Below are 26781 nucleotides of genomic sequence, written 5' to 3' on the forward strand. Positions count from 1 at the left end.
AATTAAATGTTACATTCTGGTTGCAGTGAGCTATACTGCCATAGTTTTCACAGATTTGGGTTATAGGGATCCTCTTGATATCATGGGGTCTAGCTCCCCTGATCAGGCAGGGTCAGCTAGAGCTGGTTGTCCAGGATTGTGTCCAGTTGGGTTTTGATCACCTCCACAGATGGAGACTGCACAACTCTCTGGGCAGCCAACATGTACTGATGCATGGGATTATTCCTCCCCAGGAAATCTGAGGATGACTCATGTCACATCACTAGAGGTAAAATAGACTTTACACTAAAAAATAAGCGCATCAAGTAATTAATATAATTTTTAGTTAGATGTTTCTCCACCCCCACCCCCCCTACACCCCCAAATTAGAAGATTTGTGGGGCCTTTTTTTCCTCATTGTTCAAAAGATGAAGAACAGAATATTTCACTGCCTAGAAGCCAGGGTGTTTGAAGGGTTTTTTGAGGTTCTTTTTTTAATTGCCTTTTATGTTGTCTAAAATGTAATCCTGTTCATAAGAAAAAATATTTTAGGTCAAAATACATAGTCTTTTGGCATGGTCTGCTTTCAACCAAGTCATATTAGGTAACTGGGGGAAAAAGTATAAATGAAAAATAATTTCCATTGTTACTAAAGTTTTCTGTGGTTGGGGTACTTTCAGTTAGTTTTATTGGTAAGTGACTGGATGTAGTTTTAGATTTATCTTGTTCTGGAGAAGTGAGATCATGTGGAATAAGTGTCACAGAGAGAGGACATTTGGCATGTCCATACTGTGTAATAGTGTGCAGGTATATTTGTATTGTCCCAGAAACAACTAGAGGGAGTGGTGTACAGCTGTGCAATCAGCCTGCTGTTTGGGATAATCTGTTAGTTCTGCTTAGATACATGACATTTCATCATGCAATGCAGCAACAGCCTTTGTTTCTGTCCTACATCTGAAAATATTTCTTTTGAATTACATTCAATAAAAGTCAGGATTGTGGAAGAACAGAAGTCATTTTCTGTTGTCCTCATTTTCATGCTGGTTCCTCTTTCCTATAGGGAAGTTTTGTGAGGCCTGAGTTTTTGAATCCTTAGAACCACAGTGGTGAACATTAACACAGCTTTCGAACAGGGTTTGTTGACTTGAGAGGAAAGTTTTCTTCTTTTGCTGGTACAGCAGAGCAAATGAATCATTATGTTTAATGGAGAAATCGTGTCCACTTAAAAAGAACTGTCTTATTTTGTTCTCTTCCAAGTGACTGGAAATTCATTGTGTATTTTAGTGCAGGACAGGTCAGGTATGAACAACAGAAATTCGTAAATGACCTATTTATTCACCTTACAGCAACATAGAATTGAGCCTGCAATGTAGACCATGTTTCAAACTAACTTGGATAAATAATTGATGTTCCAGCCCCCTTAAAATAAGGATTAAATTGGTAACATTGACCAGAATTGGAATGAACTGTCATTTGTTGATGTTGCAGTAACAAAACAGTGGAAATTTGCAGCAGCATTTGAAATCTGTAGTTTCCATGGCATGTTCACTTTCACTCTAAACACCTGTTAATAAGGTAACACAGTTAAATGTTGTCTTGTCCATTCTTCTAAGCTCTTTTCCTTCTGCACACCCATATATACATATATAGTAAATTGGTAAGTATAAAAGGCAATAGCTGTTGTGAATAGATTCTTGCATATGATCACCACATGGTGTATGAACAATAAACATACTTAAAATGCTAGTGACAGCTTGAAGCAGTTTTCAGATACTGTTCTACTATCCATGTTCTGTCATTCCGTATTTTATTTTTTCCATTTGTGGTTTTTGGAAGTCTGTGAACATAAGGAAAAAGTCCAAATAAAACTAACCCTACAACCTCTTGCTACTTCGCAAACTGATTCCATTGCAAACTTCTTTCACATGTGTATGTTACATAAAGGCTACAATAAAATCAGTAAATGTGTATCTTGCAAAATAGTTTGTATTTTCTTGAGGGTGCAGTTGAAATAATAAAATGAGAAGAAGATTGAAAAAGTCATAATGGGCGTATGAATTAAAAAGGCATGAAAGGAATGGTAAATTTAATTTAATTATAGGTAAAATCTGTCATTAGTTTGTTTGGTATTGGACAATATTCATGGGGTTGTATATTATCTGCTTCTATTTTAAGCAGTGTCCTGCCTAAATAAGGAGTAGGGATGGTGAAAAGCAAGATAAGACTTGGTTTTGATGTTACCAGTCATTGTTATGTTTGATTTGACTAAATAGCATGATCAGGTGACGCAGTTCTGAGTTGAGTTTTGCTTTGCCACTCCACTCTAAAAGAGGCAGCGAGAGTGTTTGGGATTGAACAAACAGTGGATCAATTGTCCTGGCCAGACTTCCATAGTTTGATGTTGAATCCAAACAAGAGACAGAGAAGAGCGGTCCTCTACTTTTCAATAGAGCACTGATGCAAAAATATAGTTTAGAAGACAGAAATTCTTTTTAAGACTTTGGGGGGGGGGGTTAGGGGGGAACTTCACTGGAAATTCAAGTGAGAGAGCACAGTATCCTCTTCATTGCAGAGTTAATTAGGTTAATAGCCTTGGCTGAGTCATAGATGGCTGTACTTCTGCTTTGTTAGGAATGTCATGGTAAGATAAGCACAGCAATTACTATATCCTGATATATTTCATACTTCAAAATAACAGTTATATAATAACATTAATCAAACATAAGAGCTTTAGAAATTAATTATTTCTACATTCCCGAGGTTATATATGAAGGCACCCTATGTAGTTATTTGACTTCCTGGCTCGCCTTATATTAATAGTGAACTGGGGGGGGGCGGGAAGGGGATTAATTTCTTTTGTAGTTTAAACATACATTAAAATTATCTTTGATAGAAAATAGCAGTGTATTATCAGAAATAACATGCAAAGTGAGACCACTATCCAATTTTCAACATAATTCCTAAGGTCAAGATGTAAAATATAGACTAAAAATAGAATATTGATTTCATGATTATATGCTTTACCTTTTAAAATTAAAGTAGCATTTTTATTACTGTGTTTATATAAACAAATAATAGTATGTGTATAAAAATGTTGATATAAATGTAAAATTGAATTAGTAGTCAATCTGCTATCATAATGAGACAGTTTTTCTCCAACTTGGTGCAAAAAGTTCCATTAATATTTGTGAAGCAATATGTTAAGATTAAGGTGCTAATTAAATTTAATTTTCTGTCCCTCTGTTACCTGTTAGGTAACATTGTAGATGTTACCTGAAAGTAACTGTCAAAAACGGTGAGAGTAGTAAATAATATACTTCAGTGTGATTATTTTTTGACTACTGCAAAGATAGATATGTGCTTCATGCCCATTTTTCAACATAAAGTGGTCAAAATTTAGGATTAAAATTTCCTGTAGGATTAGCTGTAACTTCTCTATTACAAGAAAAGTCAACACCTCTCCTCTGTCAGAGTTCCAGGCAAATGTTATCACAAAAGATGATGTACCTTTTAGATTGCAACAAAAATGCATTTTACCTTATCATCTACCACTGTTCTCAGATGCTCTCCCTCACTGTAGCAGCTAGCACCTTTGAAAGCATCAAAAGCAATTGAAAGGGGTTAATGAGCCATGCTGGCATAGTTAGGTTTTACTTGGAAATTTTTATGCTGAAACTAAGAATTTCAATTATTGTGACTCAGTTCTGGAGCCAGAGCAAACGCAGGTCATTCAGCATTATAAAGTAACAGGCATTTTTAATTAATACTGTACTTAGAGGGTGGTAAAAATTTCCTGAAATGATGTAACCTATAAAAACTGCTTCTGTATGTTTTGGAAAAGCACAGCCATAAATAATACTAAGACATCAGTCCAAGCTGATTAGCTAAATGTAAATGAAGAAAACTGTAAGTACAAAGTACAAATAGCTGTATTAACATGCACAGAACAGTATCCTTGGTACAGATTTTGCACTGATCACGACCAATACAAATATCAAAGCGTGTGACATTTTGTAACTAGCTTTCTACTCCCTCTGAAAGGAATCCCTGATCTATTTTGGTAAATTAGACAATGCTAGCTTAAGCAAAGTAAGTACCAGGCCTTTGCTAAGTTAAATCATTTTGACTGGAATAGGTTAACATACAGTTATATGAGAACCATAGCTAGCAAAATCACCAGAAGCAATAGCTTGTGGTGTAAGGGTGACAGCAATCAGCTGGGCTCAGGCCGGAGGCTGTTGACAGAAGATGTATGATTGTGTCCTAGCTATAAATGTAGGTTATGGTTTTCTTTCAAATTCTTTTTATTCTCTAACATTGCTTGCAGGCATCGAAGTTGTTTGATCTAACCTCTACCTCAGGTTTTCCTAGATGCAACTCACATTTACTTGTGTAGGTGGATTTTTTTCTCACTGTTTTTATTGTTTTCTGATTAGAAGAAAATGCTAAGTTACATTAATAATACCATGAGATTTTTTTAAAGCTATGTGGGAATAGTTGTGCATGTTTTATGATAAAAAGAAAACAAATTGTGTGTAATTCTGCTACGTGGAAATAATTTTACTAGTTTCTTTTTTTCCTGACATTTAAAGGTGTGGCTAAAGCATTAGATCTAATATTAATATAAAAATAAGATGTTTGAAAGAACAAAAATTTGCTTTTTTCCACAGAGTAGAGAAGATTAACAGGTCCTGAGATCATGACCTATATAATGCACCTGCACTGTATGTTTAATTGACCCTCATGTAACAATTCTAATCTTCTCTATAGACATATTTTTAGGTGGTGTATGTAAAAAAGTCTGTGAATTATCTTAAGTTGGCTTATTTGGGTGGTTTTTTGGTGGTTGGTTGGTTTCCGTCTGTCTCTCTCTAACATGTAGATTCTGTGTTGCAGAAGAAAAAGTATTTTCTTTTTATTTTTCACAGTAGAGAGCAAACTGTGTGTGTGTTCTCCAGCGATTGCTAGGACCTGAAGAGTTGTTAGGATACCATGTCTAAGTAGCATCAATAATTCCAGTGTTCTCTTCTCGGAGAAAGCAAACCACATCAAATCAGCAGGAAACAGAAAACCTGGAGACAGAAGATTATATTTGTTCAGTTTTGTGGTTGGAGAAAAGGCTGTCTCACTAAGCTGGTAGTGAAATATAAAATCAAGTGAGACAGTGTATTTTTAGGTATTATAATGTTATCAAATAAAAGATGTTGCTTTAAGACAGTTATACTTGTAGAGGCTTGAAAGGAAAAGAAAGTAAAAAATATCTGATCTTACTGGTATATACATTAAGGTAGAGCGTACTAGACCCAATCTAACACCAGAAATGGTCAGAGCAGATAAAGGGAAAAAAAACCCCTGTGTTTATAGTGACCTTTTTTTTATTCACTGTACTCAGGGTGAGACTTAAGCTGGTTGTACCCAGATTGCTTGTAGGATGAAGTTTCAGTTTTTGTCAGTCCATCTATTCTCCTTCTATTTTCCTAAAAGGATTAAGACCTGAGACAAAAAATGTGAGACACCATATAGGTTGCGTGGGTAACTGAGGAGTTTTGAGCCTGAATGTGATATCAAGCGCCAAACCAAAAGGCCAATGTAGGTCTAGTCCCAGAAATCAGGATCGAGACAAGTGTGCAGCCAGTCTTGTAAGACTAAAAACCTAAAATGATCAGCCTTGATAAGCAACCTGTAAAGATTCAGGTCTGAATAGATCTAAACCTGGATTTGTTATTGATGGTTGTCTATAAAAGAGCAAAAATTTTCATCCTCTGATATTAAGACTGTAAAAAGAAGGAATTCAGTTTTTCGTTTGTATACTTTTACACCTTTATAACTGAGAAGAAAATCTGGCTCAGATTTCTGCTTTGACATCCCTTGGATAAGAATATTACCCAAGTCCTCAAAGCTGATGCACATTTTGTTTTCCCCTGAATAGCAGCACTTATGGCCATCTGTTAGGCTGGCGTTATTCCTAGGCAAAAATTGTTGTGCCAGTTTAAAAATGGCATGGAGGACCAACTGGTAGAAAGAAGTAATTTCCATCTCTTCCGCCTCCTGTGGTAGCCTTCATCAGGTATCTCTCTATAATTTACTTTTTTTTTTTTTTTTTTAAAGTGTGTCTGGCTAACAATGAGGCTAGTCACAGAAAGTCAATTGCCCACATACCTCTTTAACCAGCATTAATCTTAGACCTCTACCAATTTAATTTTTGTCAGATTATGTCTGAGATTTATAAAAGTAAACAAAAAAAAAAAAAAAGCAGATGAAGTTAAAAAAAAGATAAGGTGAAAATTAAAGAAAGCACTAAGAAGCACATGAAATGCTTTTTAATGGCTCAAGTTGTGTGACAGAATCACTTTTTTCCCCTCTTTTTAAGTAAACAAATAATTCATTTTATATTAAGCTATTCTGCAGGAATGGTGGCCCTGATTTTTATTTCTAAGAAAAGCCATTAGCTTTAACAATGTTCTTCCAGTTCAGCCTGGGATATCACATACAATAGAGATTCTAAATGAATAAGTACAATGATTATTGAAGCATCCTAAAGAGTTTACTTCTCTGTGATTATCTGGAAAGAGGTATGCAAACAAACTTTCTCCAGAGATTGCCTTGAAGAAAACTGTTTATTCTAGACCTGCAGCCTTGCAGCACTTCAGCTATAAAGCTTTCAGCTATTTTAAACAATTCCAGAAGTTGTTCCTGGTATTCCTTAATATGGGAATCTTCCAAATGCTCATACGTGGCATACAGTGCTAAAAATATCAGCAAGGCACCATTTGCCTGCCACCTGGTTTAGCACTTAAAAGTAACGCGTGTCTGCTACATGCGGCAGTCACAATACGCCCTCAGACCATGGACAGACTGACAGACATCTTTAATTCTGCTAGAGTGGACACACTACGAAAGACAGTTGTAGGCTGATATTGAAGGAAATGTCAGGAACACAAGCAACCAAACAATGGGTGGATATTTCTGCTGAAGCAGTAATTCAGTTTAAAAAATACTTCCACTATGAGAAACTTTTTCCCGCTATGAGAGGAAAAAGGCAACACCTCTCATCTCCAGCTAGACTACTTTTATGTATATTCCATGGAATTTAATAGTACCAAGTGTTTGTTTTGAGACTAATTCACAGTTTTGTCCTCAATTAGCGATATGCTCTTGCTAGTTTCTTTGTGCAGGACTTGGTTATACTTTAAATTAACTACCCTATTTGAAGAGTTTCAGCTTTCAGTTGCATCGCATGTGTCTTTTGGGAATGCCTTTATTTTAAACTGTTACGGTTTCCTGGTTTTATTTTTACAGAGAACTGTTCTGCATTCTTTAAAGTTTCATTTTCAGACTGTTATGTTTGTTCATTAATGTTCTTAATGTCCCTTGCTGAATTGCTGTTGCGCTTTTAGTGTCCTACACGCATCAAGCTCACTCAGCTTGCAATTTATCTCACTGTAATGAAAATTCAGGCCTGTGACCTAAATTGTGATGATACAAATCATTCTACTGCTATCTTGTACACACTGGTGTTAATTGATAGGTTGGTTGGAATTTCTTTAATTGTTTGAGTTATGTAATTACAACAGATCCTGTGAAATAGCAGTAGGCTGAACAGGCCTGTTGGGAAAAGAAATTCCTTCTGAATAAAATCAGACAAAAAATCCCACTCATCAGTTATTTCATAGCATGCCATTCCTAAAAAAAAAAAAAAAAAAATCAGAAACCTGCTTACTACAACTAGCTGTGCCACCAGTTAACTCATAATAATTAAGTAGTTGTCCCATGATAGCTTTGAACATCTTTAATTCAGTCAGGGTGGTTCGGTTTTTTTTCAGGAAATGAGTTATTTATGAGTACAAGAAATTTTTATGTGAAATTTGCTTTCACTATTTCTCTCTAGATGTCTTAATAATCTAGCTTAAAGTACAAGTGACAGAAATGATCTTCCAGCTGAAAAAAAAAAATAATAATTCTATCATCTATTTTTAGCCAAGAATGATTAAACAATTGATGTTTTCCATGACCTGCACTAGGACCGGGGGGTCACAAGTGAAGTATAAAGGATGGAGTGGAGAAAAACAAAGTCATCACTGAGATTCATATGATTTTTTTCAGTGGAAAAGATGTGTGAAACCTAGGAGACAGACTGGAAAGTGACCTAGCTGAGAGGACAACTACTGAAGCTAGACACAAATATTGCCTGGTGTAGGTATAACAAAATACTGATACACGTAGGAGGATCTGTCTGTGAGACAGCACAGATTCATAGTTCAGGGATCACAATGGGGTGAGGATCAGTTCAGTCAAATGTGATGGACCATTATTGCTTGTGGACTGCGCTTATGCTAGTGTATGCTTATTTCAAGTGTTTGGTATTTCAGGAGTTGTTATATCACAATGAGCAAGAATTCCAGGCGGCTCAGCTTTTCATAGTAGGATATATGGTAATCTAATATGACATATACAAAAACATACATGCTTTGGAAGATCAGTTTAGCCCTTTTGTGATCACATATGCTCTCCAAACCAAAAATTAGCAGAAGAATATGTAGAAGTAGGTATCTCTTGGAGTGAGAAACTGTCAGAATTGATTCTAGTAATTGCATAAGAAGTAAACTCAAGCAGAAAGTGATTGAATAGTTTGTGCAGATGGAAAGAGACAGCAGTAAGGTAACGCACATGTAATGCAAATAAACCATTCCTGGAGTAGAGTACCCATATTTTGCAACAGTAGCTTGAGGCTGAGTAAGCAGAAATAGTCAGTGATCTAATGGTGTTTGTAATGTAAACCTTGGTTACTACCAGTGAACCTATTCCTTCAGATGAGAATCCATTGCTTCCAGTACACCAGAATAACTTTCATCTCACCCTCAGTTAGTGAGCAAGCACTTTCCAGCTATTCTTCCCATTTACTAGGGATTCTTCACTGGAAGACAGAAAAAAATTACAGTTACTTCCCAGTTTTTCATGTTTTGGGTTGTGAAAGGCTGCAGGGATTTCAAATGTTCAGTCACTATTTATGGAAAAAAAATAATCCTCTGTGCATGGATGTATATAGGGAGTTTGTGTAGGGAAAGCAGAGAATGAATCTAATCTTACTACCTTGAGTGATTACACCGTATGCATCTAAATACACAGACAAAAAAGGGTGTGCTTTCTCAGATAAATTCTTAACAGGTCAAATTTTTACTGTGTCTCATATATATTTATATGTATATATGCGTATGCTTTTATATGCTCCTCAGAATAGGAGCAAAGTAAAACACTTCAATTTTTTATATGACCAAGACCAGGAACAGATGATGCATAATTCTAGTCTTCATTTCACTCAGAGAAAAGATAAGAATGCCACGAGTTGATGCTGTCTTTCATGTCTGTGTCCTCAGACATCTTGTCATCCAGTGTATCAAAGGCTTCCAAGAGATCTAAAGAAACTGAAACAGGTCCTGCCTTCATGACGATTGTAAAAAAAAATAAATAATTGAACCGTGACACCACTACTACTGCTATATGTTACTGCATCTTATATCTGGATATATAGAGGCAAAAAAAAATCTCAGGATGTCCAAGTATAGCCAAAATTATTGAAATACAATCATCAATAATTCTCTTATTAAGGGAAGATACAAGTGAGATTACTGGTGTGAAGAGACCTCGCTATGGCAGCAGAAGGCTGAAAAAATCACTCATTTGTGAATGAAGGTTATCTTCTTTAACAATAACTGTGTCAATTTAACAAACTCCAAAATTCCCCTCAGGATTCAATGTGTATGTAATTCTGCTTCTGGGTAGCTGATTTCCTAAATTACTCCCTTCTTTCATTCTTTCCTTCCTCCTTCCTTCCTTTCTGTTTATTTGTCAAATCTTTGTATGTATTAGCATTCTTATCTTCACTGATTGCGTCTACAGATTTCTCTGGCATGTCAAAGAAGAAATGAGCTTGATTTCTTCAAACACATACTGCAAGAAAGGAACTGATTTACCCTTTTGCTCAGGTACATTTATTTTAACTAGAGTAAAATATATTTAGACCAATTTCTTCCACTCTGTCATGAAGAATAACGGTTTTGTAGGGTAATATTGAGAACATATGATGTACCATGCCACATTGATCCAAAATTATTACAAAACTTACCTTGCAAATACATATTAACCTGTTGAACAGGAAATTATACAAATGTTTACTAATAATTCTATAGATTTTATAATTTTATGTACTTCCAATATACTGTATTTTAAGCAATCAAACATACTAGAGAATTGCAAGATACTTTTGGTGGAATTTCTCTGATTGTGTTGTTGAAAGCTGCAAAATACTTACCTTATTTGTTTGTTTATTTTGTCCTCCATGGGATTCAGGCTTGAATCTGTGAAATGGCAGATGCTTGTGTGATGCTGACACTAAAAAAGTTTCCTTTGAGCACCTGTTTTCCAAGAAGCTAGCTAGTGATTTTTCTAGGTGTAGTCACTATTCAGCTAGCAAATATAAAGATAAGTCTTAAAGATAAGCTTCCTTTTTATGTTTTTAATGTGCATTTATAGAATTTAGTGTCAAAGTTATAAATCCCAAATGAGACATACTTTCTGCAACTCTGTACTAAAAGTGTTTCTGGATTTAAATCCAAGTGGGAGGTGAGCAAGGCATTTCTAGCTTCTTAAAATCTCTTCCTGGTTTCACAATGACTTTACATCTTCAAATTCAATTTTGAAATGACTGCCACATTGCTATCTGTCTACTTTACACAGTATATTTCTGTAACAACAGGAAGTAAGCTGAATTCAGCATTCAGATAGCTTGTCCTCTTATCAACAAAGCAGACTTCATTATGAGACATCCCTGTTTATCTAACTTCTTTCCGTACATACTGTCTGAATACAGTGTCAGCCTCCTCTACCTTAGTATGGCTACAATTGCCTGTGGAGAAATGGTTTTTACAAGTAACAACTTTTATATCTATATAGGTATATGAGTGTGTATATATATATATATATATATAAAATACACACAGGCATATATAAATACATATTATATATATTAAAACTTCAGAACATTCCTCTCTTTTAAAGCAGTCAGAGGTAAGAAAAATAAAATGTTATGGGGGAATGATACTATAGGGGGCTAAACATTATTCTAACTAAAATTTTACTTCCTTCAAAATAACAAAAAAGCAGGATGGTGAGCTCTTTTCCCTCCTAGCTTTTTCCCCCCTGCTACTCACCATCTCCAGCTATGCTGTGGCCAGGGCTGTTCAGAAGACAGCTGTCAGAGAAGCCAGAGCAATGTCTTTATATTTCAACTCATTTTCATGGTGACATATTGGGTTCATAGATGAACCCAATAGTGGCATGAGAATGACGGAGTTTATTTGGTTTTCTCAAAAGCCTTTGAGATCCATACATACTGTAACATTAAGACTCTGAACATGGTTTATGTTGATTATCATGATTAGAGTTGTACAGTAATTTCTGTGGCTAATAGAAATGGAAACAGTTTGTGGTGAGTGCCTCTGTTTTAATGGAATTTCTGTCTTGAAAGCATGCTCGATTTTAATACAGAACTTCTTCCCGCACCAGTTATCCACAACCTGGGAAAAAGGACTTGACCTGCAGCGTGAGAGCTGCAAGGCAAGGCCACTGCTCTGAGCCAGGTGGACAGGAGCTAGAAGGGTAAGACTTGACCAAGGACCTGTTGTCTGTCCTTGCACTGGTATGGATCTCTTTCTCCACTTTTCCATTAACACACTTGTAAAGTCCCTGGGTTTTCCTTACGGTGGAGTTTGTTACTGCATTGGAAAACCTCTTCCTGTTCAGCTCTATTCTTCACTCTTTCTTCTGCTCACACCTATGCAATTTCAAACTTCGCACCTATGCAATTTCAAACTTCCTGAAGCTATGGAGGAGTAAGAGAGGAGGAGGAACAAGAGAGGAGGAGGAGCATAGGGAGCATATATGTGACTTTCTTTATCATTGGTACAGCATGTGTTGCCATGGGTCTAAGTTATTTGTACTCCATGAGCAGAGATTCAACTTTTCCCTTTCTACATGGTAAGAGAAGACCTGTAACAAATTCATGCTTATAATGAATGCTGAAAAGAGCTATTCTTAAGTATATATGTAGCCAGCAGTTTGGCACAGGTTAGTAAGCTCTGTAAATGTGTGGCATACTTTGGAAAAACACACAACCATGGATTAGTTTGTTTTCCATTGTTTTGCTCAAGTTTTCATAGTGCTGATGTAAAAAGCCAACCAACCAACTATACAAAAAACCTACGCATAAGAAGATTAAGAAATTCTTAAAGAGAAAAACATGGTTTTTTCATAATTTCTGACGATCACATGAATTACAATTTGTTCTGATGCTATAGTCCTATTTTTGCTTTGAAAATGTATGTAAAGAGAAATGCAATGTTAGACTTCTATAGCCCATGCAATTCCTATTTCTTTTTCTGTACGTGTACTAAAAATGTTTTCCTGGTACTTTTCCCAGCATTCTCAACGAGGCACTTGAACAATAGTGAAGGGGAGGAATTGTCATTGTTGCTGCATTTAAAAAAAAAGACTCTGATTTTTCCTTAGTGTCCTGGTTTCAGCTGGGGTAGAGTTAATTTTCTTCCTACTAGCTGGTACAGTGCTGTGTTTTGAGTTCAGTATGAGATGAATGTTGATAACACTGATGTTTTCAGTTGTTGCTAACTAGTGTTTAGTCTAAAGTCAAGGATTTTTTCAGCTTCTTATGCCCAGCCAGCGAGAAAGCTGGAGGGGCACAAGAAATTGGCACAAGACACAGCCAGGGCAGCTGACCCAAACTGGCCAACAGGGTATTCCATACCATGTGATGTCACGCCCAGTATATAAACTAGGTGGAGTGGGGGCGTGGGGATCACTGCTCAGGGACTAACAGGATGTCAATCAATGGTGGGTGAGCAATTGCTCTGTGCATCATTTGTACATTCCAATCCTTTTATTATTACTGTTGTCATTTTATTAGTGTTATCATTATCATGATTAGTTTCCTCTTTTCTGTTCTATTAAATCATTCTTATCTCAACCCACAAGCTTTACTTCTTTTCCTGATTTTTCTCCCCCATCCCACTGGGTGGTGGGGGGGGGTGTGAGTGCGCTGGCTGCGTGGTGCTTAGTTGTTGGCTGAGGTTAAACCATGACACTTAGTGCAATACAAGCTTCGGAATTGCATCGGCTATTTGGAACTGTAGAATTGCCATTCTCAGCGAATTTACCATTCTGGTTTATACAGAACTGTAATTAGCCACTTCAGATTTTCAAAGTCATTTCAAGAGAATTGCTTTTAAAACCTCTTACATCAAAGTCTAGGATTAATCATGGAATAAATCTTTCTCTCAGAGATTATAAAATACAATATATATTAATAACTAGCATGTCAAGAGAAACAAACCTGTGATGTTACATAACTCAACTCCTTTTACATTACTGAAGGATGCTGAAAAATAGGCAGATCCTATTGGATGTGTGATTGTTTTGAGGGATAGAAAACAAAAGGTTTTATTTTTTTTATTACACATCAACAAAGGTTGAGAGAGAAACAGAAGCCACCTGAAGGTTTATGCTTGTCAGTGTGTTGAAGCTGAAGCATCCATTTTAAATAATTGTAAATATACCTTTTCATAGATAAATGGAAGATTTCGTTCTGAAAAGTGGTGGGTGGTGGTACCATCAACTCTCCCTGGAGAAGGTGACAACTCATGATGGAGGACTGAATGTGTGCTAAAGTGAAAAGGAGTGGACCTACCAGACATTTAGTTTATATTCATTAGAGAGAAACTGATATATATTTTCATTAAAAGACAAGGCAATAGATAGATCAAAGTTATTTATGTAAAATGTATCATGAATATCATCTTTCTCCCATGCTGTAAAAGGAACTGAAGACTATGATGTCTTTTTCTCACTCTTCTATAACTGCTTCTACAATAGAAAAGTTTCGTGGCAGACACTTGTCTTAGTTTCGGCTGGGATAATTTTCTTTCCAGTAACTGGTATAGTGTTATGTCTTCTATTCAGTATGAGAAGAATGTTGATAACACACTGATGTTTTCAGTTGTTGCTAAGTAGTGTTTAGACTAAGCCAAGGATTTCTCAGCTTCTCATGCCCAGCAAACAAGAAGGCTGGAGGGGCACAAGAAGTTGGGAGGGGTCACAGCCATCACAGCTGACCCAAACTGGCCAAAGGGGTATTCCATACCATGTGACATCATGCCTATTATATAAACTGGGATGAGTTGGCCGGGGGGGATCACTGCTCAGGAACTGACTGGGCATATGTCAGCGAGTGGTGAGCAATTGCATCGTACATCACTTGTTTTGTATATTCCAATCCTTTTATTAGTATTGTCACTTTATTATTGTTATCATTATCTTTATTAGTTTCCTCTTTTCTGTTCTATTAAACCATTCTTATCTCAACCCACAAGTTTTACTTCTTTTCTCTATTTTCTCCCCCATCCCACTGGGTGGGGGGGAGTGAGTGAGCGGCGGCGTGGTGCTTAGTTGCTGGCTGAGGTTAAACCACGACAACACTGTGTTTTCATTTTTGAACAGTAGTTAGATATTAGTGAAGACTAGGATTGGCTTATTCTGTAACTGCTGCTGTAAGGCAAATGCTATATTTCATATTTCAAGTTATCACTTGTGCAAGTAATCCATACAGAATTTACAGAGGGGTTACATTACACTTTTGAGATTAAAGAGGAAAGTTTATTTCAGCCTGGCTAATTTATATAAGAAGTCATATTTTTCAGCCACAATTTTGTTCCATGAGTGGTGTTGCTCTGGTTAAAATCCGTTTGTTGTAACTGAAGACATAACAGTAAGCTATCCAGATTTCTTCATTCAGAAAAGCATAGGAATTGTATTGGAAGTTCCTCAGCTTCACTAAAACACCATAACCTGAGGAGTACTGGAGTTTGATTTGGCATTACAACCCCTGTACTGCAGTAGTTCCTATGCTCTACTTTTGAACACATAGGTGATGCAAGATGCAGGAAGGTCCTTTTTGATTCCTGCACCAGCATTTCTACTTTCAGAATCTGAATCATACACATATCAATTTTGTAATACTGTACTAACTACAGGCATGTCACCTCAAATACAATCCTGAAAAAATACAGCCAACTTTATAATAGAAATTAGCCAGATTAACTGCAAGACAGTATGACACATGTTTAGATACTTCTTTCTAGCCTGGAAGAGAAGCCCTGTTCTGCACGGTTGGAGACAACTTCTGAGGCCTTCCATTCCAAGGTGTCTCAACTTAATTTATTACAGCAGCCTGAAATTATGTTTAAAAACAAGTTGGCTCCAAACAGTCCAAATGTTTAGAGATAAGAAAACAAATTTCAGGTCAAATTCTCTCTGTCTTTTTCCCTGCTCTTTGGCTTACTGAGAAAAGCTTTGGTACTCATAGATCTGGATCAGCTGGACTATAAGGAAAGCAGCAAACAGAAAAAAAGTGAAAGGTAAGGAAAAAATCATAGCTAAAAGTGGGTTCATATATTTAAGTAACTGAAGAAAGTTAGGACAGAGTGCAGGAAAGGGTGTAACTTATTTGCCCTGAAACAGGCAGTGTCATGAAGATGAAAAAGGAAAGCTGAGTTTAGACATACTTACACTAGCGGGATCAATTGGAAGAAAAGCTTGTCATGGGCAACAATTCAATTTTATAAGAAGTCTTTTTAAATTTAGAGGTGATGGGTTAATGATACAATTCAGCCTCAGAGAAAAAAAGAATTCAAAATTACTGTATTTGGCTGACTGGGAGTTCTTTTTAAACTACTTTTCCTTATATTAAGTGACATTGCAATGACAAAAAGCTCATAAGAAATGTCAAATAGAGTCCAATTATTAATTCAGTCTTGAAAGATAATGCAAGAGGTAGGTGGGACGTACATTTTTGTGTGTGTGCATTTCAGCAGAAATGTTATTTGTAGCTTATAGATATATTGACACTTGCTCTCCACATAGGCTCCTAAAAGCTTGCCCTGCTATTAGCAACCCTTTGAGATTAGTTTTGACAGGTCTTATCGCCAAATAGCTCTGAAACATTAAAACAACCAGAAAGTAATTTCACTTTGTGTTAGGGAGATCATTAATCAGACATTCATCTTTATAATCAAAATTGACAGGGGGGGGAAGACCAAGCTTGTAAAAATATTATTTGTGCATTTCTTTGTGAGAAAGTCCCCACCTATGTATATTATAGAAAAACAAGTAACTATTCTAGCTGCTGTGATATTTTTGAAAACAAAAGTAATATAGTCCTAAAGAGGTCTAAATTGCATTGCCTTATTTGCATGTTAGATGAAGATCCAAAACATTCTGATTACTAATATGAAAACCACATACTTCCACTTCAATCCATAGATGGCAACAAATATCAACTTCCTCTCATTTCACTACCTAGTGAACTGATTCCTTTTCATATTAGACAAACATACAGATCATTGAGCTTTTTTTTTTTTTTTTTTTTTTTTTTTTTTTTTTAAATTAGCGATAACTGCCATCTTGAAGCACGAAGTTTGTGCCACTGGATTCTCATCTCTTATGTGTGATGGGTACACATTACAGCCAAAGATATGACTAAGGTACAGGATTAGTATAGCCACAAGAGCATAGAACTCAATATAAGCTACAAACATTCAAGGGGATATGTAGCTGACTGCCCTGCGGTGCCATCTTGCTGCTTGCATCCAAATCTGGTCCTGCTATGCTGTGGTGAGTACTTACACGTGTTCTGAAATTGCAGTCTGGCTGCAATACAGATAAACCTATTGCCTGTGCAGGGCTGCAGCAAGCAAAGCCAAATGATGTGACTGGGTTTTTAGAAAGCTGTTTTCATTTGTATGATTGAATAACCATTCTGAAGTAGCTTCTTTGTAAGCCATGATAATCAGAGGGTTGCCAGGAGGCTGCCTTCAGACATCCAATTCTAGTTCTGTCTTGGGAACATTTCATCCTAAGAGGTCTGGGACAGCTTTGGTAATCAAAGCAACCTTAAAATCATTATGTAGATGACTTAATGAAGTAGACAACAACAATAAAATACAGCTGTCATTTTCGTAAAAGACTTGGAGCAATTACACTTATTTAAAAATGAGATATTAATTACTGTTATCTGTCACAACAATATCTAACATCAGACACGTTTAAGAGAATTCTCTTACTGCTGTTTCACTATACTCAAATCTTGACCCAAAATCTCAGGAGAAACCCATCATGAAGTCTAGAACCCATAAAATAATTCTGCTAAATTGCAAATATTTGGGTCTAGAATGAAGAAAGAACTACAGAGACCATTCACCTCTTTGAACTAGAAGTTACTCCTGATATTTTTCTTACCAAACCTTTTTTTCTCTGTTATTTGTAAGGTAGTGGTAGATTTCTTAAAAAATGGATATCCTTACCTTTTTTACAGTGGGTAATGTGAAATAATTACATTGCACAAATTTGAGTAGTTAAACTCCACTTACTTGAGTTTGTATTTGGCTGACACAGTGCATGTTGGGACACATCAGCCTTTACCTTCCTCTTTTGTCTAGCTGTATTTTGATGCTACTGTTCTTGAGCTGTCCTCCATTAAATATAGTACCATGCTTCCCCTTCAAAACAACAGCCAAAGTTTCTTTGAGCAGGCTCTAAGCTACTGTTTTAGGCAGATGCACATTCCCTTTTGTGTGGCTTGGAGACTATCATTCTTGCAGCCACTTGTTTCAGTAAAGGAGCTCAAACACCTTTTATAACAATATTGGATGGAGAACAACAGTTATTCCCTATAGCTTGAAAGCAATTTCTGGCGTGAGAATAAAAAAAGGTCTGTATAATATGAAATTCCTAAAGTGGAATGGGTGAATGTATGTTAATGTTACTATACTAATACAGTATGCTAATGTTATTCATAGATATGAATGTGATAGAGTGTTACATAGAGTTAGCCCACAAGAGATGCAGGAGGAAATTTTAATGACTCTTGAGAAATCAAGTATTTCAGGCAAAGTAAGCTTATTCAAAACAGAATTACTGAATTTGTCTTTTTGATTGCATTGTGTGACGCTTACCTATAAGTGTTCGGTTTGTAAATTAGTCGTAGATATGTCACAGCTAACCTCTTATTTAAACGGGTCAACAAAGCTATGTGTTTGTTTACTGCTATGCAGGATTTTTTCATTAGAGTACTTGGTAAAAGGAGTGTAGATTAACTCATGATTTCCATTTCAATGTAACAATACAGAATTATTTGTTGTTGTCCTTTGTGTTTCCCTAACAATATGCTGTAGGGGTAATCTTTCACCCTAAAATAGGCTGCACACAAGAATTCATTTGACAGTTACTACAGTGATCCCTCCAAATGTATGATGTCTCTTATTAGAACCACAGGAAATTTTCAGGGCTGGCTTTGCTACAGTAAATTCATGCATAATTCTGGTCAACACTCCCAGGATTTTTGACTGATAAAAGATGATATTTCACCTCTGATTCCACATTGCATAGTGCAAAAATACTTTGTTCCCTATGTATATTCTCAAATTATCCTAATTCTGATTTAGACTTTAGTTTCTGATGTGAAACACAGTTATAGTGTATGCACATCTTTTCTATTTAGGGACAAGATTCTTTCAAGAGCAGTAGCCCTTCTATTCATATATCAAGTATCAGTCATGTATCACTTGTGATACTCATCCGGTATGACTCAGGCATCATACATCAGTCAGGCATATGAAACACTGAACAGGGTTTAGATATATGTAAGTATTTTGTTTGTTTGATTGGTTGTTTTTTAAAAACTAGGCTAGAATTACTTGGTCTTTCATTTAGTCCTAATTCTAGCTAACAGTATTTTGTCTCTCCTCTCTCTCCTGACATTTTGATATTTCACAGTAGAAATTCTGGAGAAAAGAAAAAGGCATGGTTTGTATAGTTTTATAAGAAATATCTCCTCAGGCTTAACTGACATATGCATCCAAAATAAGAAAACATTTTACTTTAGTAGACATTATTTACCTATCAAACAGGATATTTAAAATGCACAAGGGGATTTTATTTCATTTTGGCCTAGTGGAACAGAAACAAAGTGACTCCTAAGAAGTAGTTTATTGATTTGAACAATTGTGTAGTTATAATCGTGTAGAAAATATTACATCATAAAATGTATTATGTCTCCACAGAAAAGAAATTGCACTGGAATCTCTGAACTGGTAAAGAAAGTTCATTAGAAATAATGGACACTTTTCCCAAAAACTCTGACACTCCTGCTTAGTTTTGCTGCTTTCTATATATTGTTGCTGCCTCAAGGATATAAATTACTAGGACTTCATAGGAGATAGAATCTAGATTTTTATAGCTTCAAATCAAAAATTTCTATCTTCTGCAGTCTGGTGTGGCTGTGAATAATAAATGTTGAATTCAATATACAGAGCCTCAAAAAATGCTTAAAAGTACTAACTTGAGCTCATTAGTATTAAGCAACCATCTGAAAAATTTATAAGTGTGCTTGCAGACTTCTCAGGATTCCTAAATATTTTTATTGTAAGAACACATAATAATGTTGTTCATTGTGATACGGTGCTACCAACAATGAAGGTATCTTGTAAGATATGTTGGTACACTAGTGGTATTTTATGACTCTGGAAATGGTAGCAGAGTGTTGCATTTAAGGAGACCAGAGTTTTCCTGAACTAGGGCTACAGGAAAACTTTCAATTCACAGAAAAGGGATCATGTCAGTACAACGCTTTCCTAGCCTCTCCTGTCCTACTTATAAACTTTAGAGACAAAAAATTAAGAGCAGCCTGATGTTTCCATGTTTTTTTACTTAGTCTAGAAAGGATCTATTTTTTGAGATAGTGAGAGAGATGGTTTTGTTTTCATTCTAAAGCATTGGTAAATATGCCAGTCATCTCTAATTGCTGTTTTCCAGGAAATATTTAAAGGACTGGCAAATTAAAAAATACTGAAGATAAAGGTAGACTCAAAGTACAACCCAATATAAATTGCAGCTCATATCTAGCTAGAAGTAGGCAGGAATCATTAACAGGTCTATTAAATACACTACTCTGAAAATGTATTTTTACTCTTCAAGTTCATTCAAAAAAATCAAATATTAAGAGTAACCCAAACTAGTCTGCCTAGTTTTGCATCTGCATTACTCCGAGTAAGAGTGGATTCACCAACTTGTTAGAAAATCAGTTATTAGAAAACAAACCCAATTTTAATTTAGAAAAAATTAGAGGTTAACAAGAACTTATTTGGTACTCGGTAAATTGCTCTATCCCACGACTTTAAGCAATTCATAAAAAGATGTGGATTGACCCCTGTTTTTTTACCTGGAAAATGTTTTTTACCAGTTAAAAAAAAAAAAAAAAAAATTATCCTTAGCTGAAGCCATTTTTATCTGCAGTGATCTGGAAATCAAAGTGAGCTGTTTAGGGAAAGCAAAGCAGTCTAATTTCAGGACAAAGAGATTATTCTAAGAATTTTATGTATGAGTTAAACTCCAGCGAGGGCGTAATGAATTCCACTGTATATTACAATGAAGGTTTTAGTTAATCAGACAGAATAAACTAATAATAAAGTTGTGCTTTGAATAGTTTGCCTCATATCCTGTATAATTTAATGTGAGTAGTAAAAGAAGCTGGTGAAGTAAGGAAATCAGGATCAACAATTAATCAATTGTAAATGCAGATAAGGGCATAGTAGATGTCATCTGACTGTTGGGACTGCTTTGCATTGCTTTCCCTGGTTGCTTCGCTGTTACTGGTCTAAACTTTATCAATGTTTACTCATCCACTGGAAAAATGCAGTTGCTTTTCCTAGGTCACAATGACCTTTAAGAGTCAATATTCACAATATTTGCTGTAGATCTTATTTGAATTAATTACTGGAAGGTATTTAGGAGGAGAGATTTGAGAGAGGAAGATGCAGTTTGACACATAATTCTATATTTGTAGTTAATGTTAATTTCCTTTGGCTGTGAGAATATAGCTGTGTGAACAAGTGCAGTAATTACGTAGTTCATGTTATTGACAATCCTATATCTAAACTTCTGTGTCTTTAAGAAACTCTTCAGGTTTGGGTGAAACAGTAATTTACAAAAGTAAATGACAATCATATCCGGTTTCCGCTTTGAAAACTTATATGTATAAAAAGGACGCTTGTACATTATGGCATCAAAATCTGCCTTTATCCCTGGCTGCCAGTTCTAGCCTGGATTCAACATTCTGCTGCCTTTCCTATACTTGGTTTTTAGAAACAAACAAACAGCAGCAAAAAAACCAAACCCCACAACTTCTGTGGATGCCTTTTTCATGTAGAGAAATCTTCAAGACACTTGTTTTTCAAGAACTTGACTTTTTTCAAAAAGAATGGGAAATTTCATACAAAAGTGTGATTCTATTTTTTTTAAACAGTCACATTTAGGTGAAAACCCAGATTTGTTATTCTAAAGCTATTGTAATAGAAGACTTTTATCAGATCAAAACTTATAGGTACAAAAAAAAAAAAAAAGCAACAAATCCCACACTAAAATGCAGAGTCTTTTCATTTGTAACTCTTAATCTTTAACTTGAAATCTTCTTCTATCACGGAGTACCAGATAAAGAACCTTCTGTAGTTGGAAACCATCTCCCTATGCACCTACCTGACAGACAGCTATCAGGTCATCTTCTGTTGAAAAGATAAACAGCAGAAAGAACGGCCCAAATCAAAATCAATAATACTGTGCGTGCCTCTATCACAAGCTTTGTGGTGATCTCAAGTCGCTTTCGAAGTACTAACAGATTGTACTTTACAAAGTACCTTCACAACTAGCAGTGGTGTTAAGACTCTGCAGATCAGGTCATGCTGATTACTATAAGTTTGGGAAACCAAAGAAATCAGCCTGGAATTTGAAGGTTTTTCGTTATTTTTTATTAAAACAAACCAGTGATTGTGTGGAACAGGAGGTTCGAAGTGTTACTTCCAGAATATTTCAGACTTTTCTAAGGGTGGAAAGGAAATAATGCTAAATGCAGAAAACTGAGGACAGGGGAAAAAACTCTAAAACTATTTCTCCCATTTTCCAGAGGGCTGCTCTAACCAGTTACACCTCAGTCATTATTTCTTCTTTGTAATGACTAAAGTAGGTATTTTATGGAGAACAGAAGAGCATTTCACCAGGTAAAAATATCTTGCCAAAATTTCCTAACAGTCTATTCAGGAGGAGTTACAGATCTGAATTTTGGGGTTTTGAAATTGGGAGAATATTCAATTTCTAACGAATTACTTAGTGTTCTTTTAGCTTTGTGTATCTGGTCTCATACAAATTTTCCCATCCAATTCTGTGAATAATTCTGGCTTGACTGACATCATACTTTTTTTAAGAATAAACAATTTCCACATCAAACATAAAAAGTGGGAACTTTTTCAAATATGAGTATTTCTCTTTCTTTATCTAGAAAGAGAATCTGTGAAAACAAGGACTCTGGTGACATTTTTGATGGCATGTATTTGGAGAGAGTTTCTCCTATTTACCAGCTCCTGTTCCTTGTCAGAATGATCACTGCAGTTGCATGCATTTCTGCTGTTGCTGCCAAAGGTGACTTCCTCCCCTGACACTTTTTTTCCCCCTTCCCAATACAAAATTAAATCAAATTAATCTTTCAGTTGTTTTCCATTCTTATGTTAGTGAAATTATAAAGTAATTAGCCATTAGGGAAATTAGTGTGCAATAGTGACTGCCTTATGTTGTGCTTGCTCTAATCTGTTGCTAAATATTGAAGGTTTTATACTTGGAGTATTAGTGCAAGAGTTCACAATGTTCTTAAGACTGTGAAAGAAGGTGAGAAGAGTAAATATTTTCCCTGTTACTTGCTATTCCACACAGCTTGACAAAGGTTTGTGTGCCAATGGAGTTCTTAATGTGGTTTTTTTTTAGTTTGGTGGGGTTTTTTTCTTTTTTTTTTCCTTTTTCCTTTTTTTCATTTTTTTAAGAATGTCCTGAAAAATTCAGTTGCAATTACCAGGACTGACAGAAATTAATAAATCTTTAGTAAAGGTAATCCTTAGCTGACTGGTGATCCCAGATGTCAGGTAAAGGGCATTGAAATCTGTGGCTAGTTTTGAAACACCTTAAGTGAAAAACGAAGTGAAAATTGAAGTTCCCCACAGATCCATTTTGTAGTATGGCAAAGTTCTTGATATTTCCTTTCATATTTAAAAACAAAATAAAACAAAACAAAAAAACAACAACAACAAAAAACCAAAACAACAAACTGTAGGACTATATGTGTTTTCTAAATCATCATCTTCTGTGTTAACAATCTTGACTACAAATTTATACTTCATTTATTGCTTTTTGGAGTTGTCAGCAGTGCATTGTTATTCCTAATGGAGGTATTTTAGTTAAAAAATGGGGAAAACATACAAACCAGGTCCATTATTTGAGGTATTTTTTGTGGCAATGAGATATACATTCAGCATAGTTTATTTACTATTACCACAGTGAAGGAAATAGTCCAAGTTCTAATGTTGCATATATTGACTGAAAATTACTGAGTTCAAAAGTTCCCTGTTTCCTGAATAAAAATCTTAAATTATGTATTATGCTTTGCTTAAAAAAGGGAGAAATATAGCTGGAGGTCCCATTTTCAGGAACGTTTATGTTAATTCCCACTTCCATGAGAATTTTCTTTAATAGTTCTTTTGAATTGACATTTCTGCATCATGAGCAGAGAAGAGAGTTAAACTTGGAAATAGAATCAAGAAAAATTTCTTTAAGAGAAAAAGAGAATATTTAGAATTAATGAGTATTTAAAATTACTTTGTTTTGAATTTAAGAATTAGTAGTATTTTATGGTATCATTATGTGTTTGTTTATTAAATTGGAGGAACAGAAATATCTTGGATTATTTTCACTCAAGATATATCAATTTTTCTGGCTGAAGATAAAAAGTCAAATGTAGACCTATTTCAAAGTGCATAGAGTTGATGTGTTTTGGGAGTCCCGGAAAAAAACAAGGCACCAAAAAGTCTTTTGCTTGCTTGGGGTTTTTTTTGTATTTTTAACCTCCAGCAGTACAACATTGTAAAAGTCTACTACTTCTTTCTGGTGTATTGTTGTTCCTTGGTTTTAGTACACAAAGGCTTTTCTAATGAGATCTGAGTTTAGAAATGAACATGAAAATTTGGTACTAATTAAAGAACTTTCCAGTCCTGTCTCTTGGCTAAGTTTTTATGTTTCCTTGGAAGTCTTATGTCTTGCAGTGTTAGCCTCACAGTTTGTGCAATGCCAATGTAATAATTGACAATTTTTTAATTATGAGTAAGAAAGTATCTTAGAAAAGTTTTAAAGTTTTGACCCACCATGATGCAAAAGACATTAGTATTCACTATGTATTTCTCAGATTACTTTCTTCATTAAATGAAACATGTTGAATATATTGAATAGTGGATATAATTCCATAACAGAAACCTTCCTCACTTCTTTGCTACTCCAGAGTTGATTCTATTGATGAGTTTTACAAATATGACAGAATGCCACAGTGAACTCAGCCTCATACCATCTGTTTATTTTCTACTATTACTACATATCACAGTGTAATACATTTGGAAACTGCTGAAAATTGGTACCATTGCACCAGAGAGTTGTTAAATAAATGTATTTTGCTGTCCTGTCTATGGGACCATTCCAAGTAAAGTCCACTAAAGCAAAATACGTGGCACTGAAATTTCTGCTACCACTGCTGTTTTAGTTATTCACACTGGTTTTGATGAGCAAAGCTGAAATCGTGTCTGTAATGATAATATAATTTATAATCTTGCCTATGTATTCATGTTTTTATGAGGTTTCTTCCATTGGACTGCATTGTATTTGACCGTTTTTTATTTCCAGGATTGAAAGATAATCAAATGTAAGTCAGGTTTATGCAATATATTCTAAGTGTATTGATTTATAGATGCACTGCATGTGTGTTGCATCAGACAGATTTACACATACTGAGATTTACATGTATAATACATTTATAAATACAGTTTATAATTTAGAGTTTTTTACATATGTTTATGACTTAATGGGGAGTTTTTTCATTAATCTTATTCAGGTGTTTTTCTAAGATTTTGGCACATTTTACTCTATATTTTAGGATCAATTTATACACACCAAGCTTGCTTTTCCTTTTTCATCAGTGAAAACTCATATGAAAAAGAGAATTTTCAGGCATGCAGCATATAAAGAGCTTGACTGCATTTTTTCTGCTAGCTTCCAGCTACCGTACAGCTTATTGACATAAGAATAGAAATTACATTTATATTTTTCCTCATGAAAATATTGAGCATAGCTAGGATAGACCAGGAGAAGGAGGAGATTAAAACAATCCGGGGGAGTGGTGGTGGGGGGGCATTCATGACACCTGCACCCCCCCCCTTAAATGCTTCTTCCATGCCCTTTTTCATAGAATTATATTTTTTTTCTTTTGTTACTACTGGCTGATTTCCTTTAGCTGTTATGCCCTACATAGTATACCTTGATTTGTGTAAGAATGCTCTTTCTAGCAGGTAAAATTTTTGAAAGTTATTCCTATTGCAATTTCATACTCAATGCAAGTTAAATGGCAATTAATGTGACCCTGGAAAAATTCTGATTGATGGGTACTACATTGTAGATACAGGTATTTTAAATATCTGGAAGGAAGGGTCTCAACGCTTCAGATCTGAATCCAGAACTAATCAAAATGTTGATGGGAAGCTTTTGAAACTCTGTCATCCTTTTTGGAATCCCATCCTCTCACTCTCAATAACATATGCTCTCCTTGCAAGAGGAAGATGTATTGAACAAAATCGTAATTCCAGTGCTCTGGTTTTCACCCCCTGTCCTAGAGCTTCAGTTAATTAATAATTTTTCTTCTTGTTTGTTGTGACATCTTCTGATGGACTGTATAATCTTCCTTTATTGTACAACTGTAGCTGGCTACACATAGCTGATGATCTTTTCCTGTATTGTCTGGTAGGAAATAAAGTCAGAGTAACAGCTTTTTTTTTGTTGTTCACAGTGGTTTTGATTGTCTTCTCTCTCTGAACTACTTCAGAGCAGGTGAATGAACTTAGAAGATGGTGATTTTGTACACTCAAAGGAGTCTAGCAAGGCTGTGCAGTCTCGTTCTGGTATTATCTGATAATCTAAATGCATGATTATGTAATCCTCTAGTCACGCTTTTTCGTGGAAAGATACAAACATAAGAAAAACATGTTATGTAAAGTTTCACAAAGCTGGTGAAGTCTTAAGTTCATCATCAGCATTTATTTTATTCTGATTATCACTTCTCGATTGGAGCAGATCATTGAACATAAATTTCTCTGAAAACCCTTTTCCTGTGTGCTAAGTATTGATAGTTCTCAGATTGTTAGTAAATTTATTCAGGGAGTATATCTGAATCATATGTTTCTTCCAACAGTAATAATGAAGACTAATTATCTTCAGCAGAGTCGGTTAGTTATCCAGGTCACATGGTTGTGTCTGTCTTCTAATTCAGTAATCCCCCAAATTAACCAACATATTTATAAATCATGATTGCTTGATTCTTATTTTGAATATTTTTCAGTCTGACATGCCTAGCTGTGCTGTTTTGGATCAACATGAATTTTACTGAATCAGAATTGTTTCAGAATTTTAAGATTCAATCATGCTTTTTCTTATATTGTTTTGCTCTGATATGCAGATTATTTTAGATAATCACATTACCCTAACACATTTCTAAGGGAAAAGATATTTCAGAGACGGAGTATTTTTTAGAATATGCACTGTAACATATTT

The sequence above is a fragment of the Accipiter gentilis genome, chromosome 3, assembly GCF_929443795.1.
Source record: "Accipiter gentilis chromosome 3, bAccGen1.1, whole genome shotgun sequence".
Classification (NCBI taxonomy): domain Eukaryota; kingdom Metazoa; phylum Chordata; class Aves; order Accipitriformes; family Accipitridae; genus Astur; species Astur gentilis.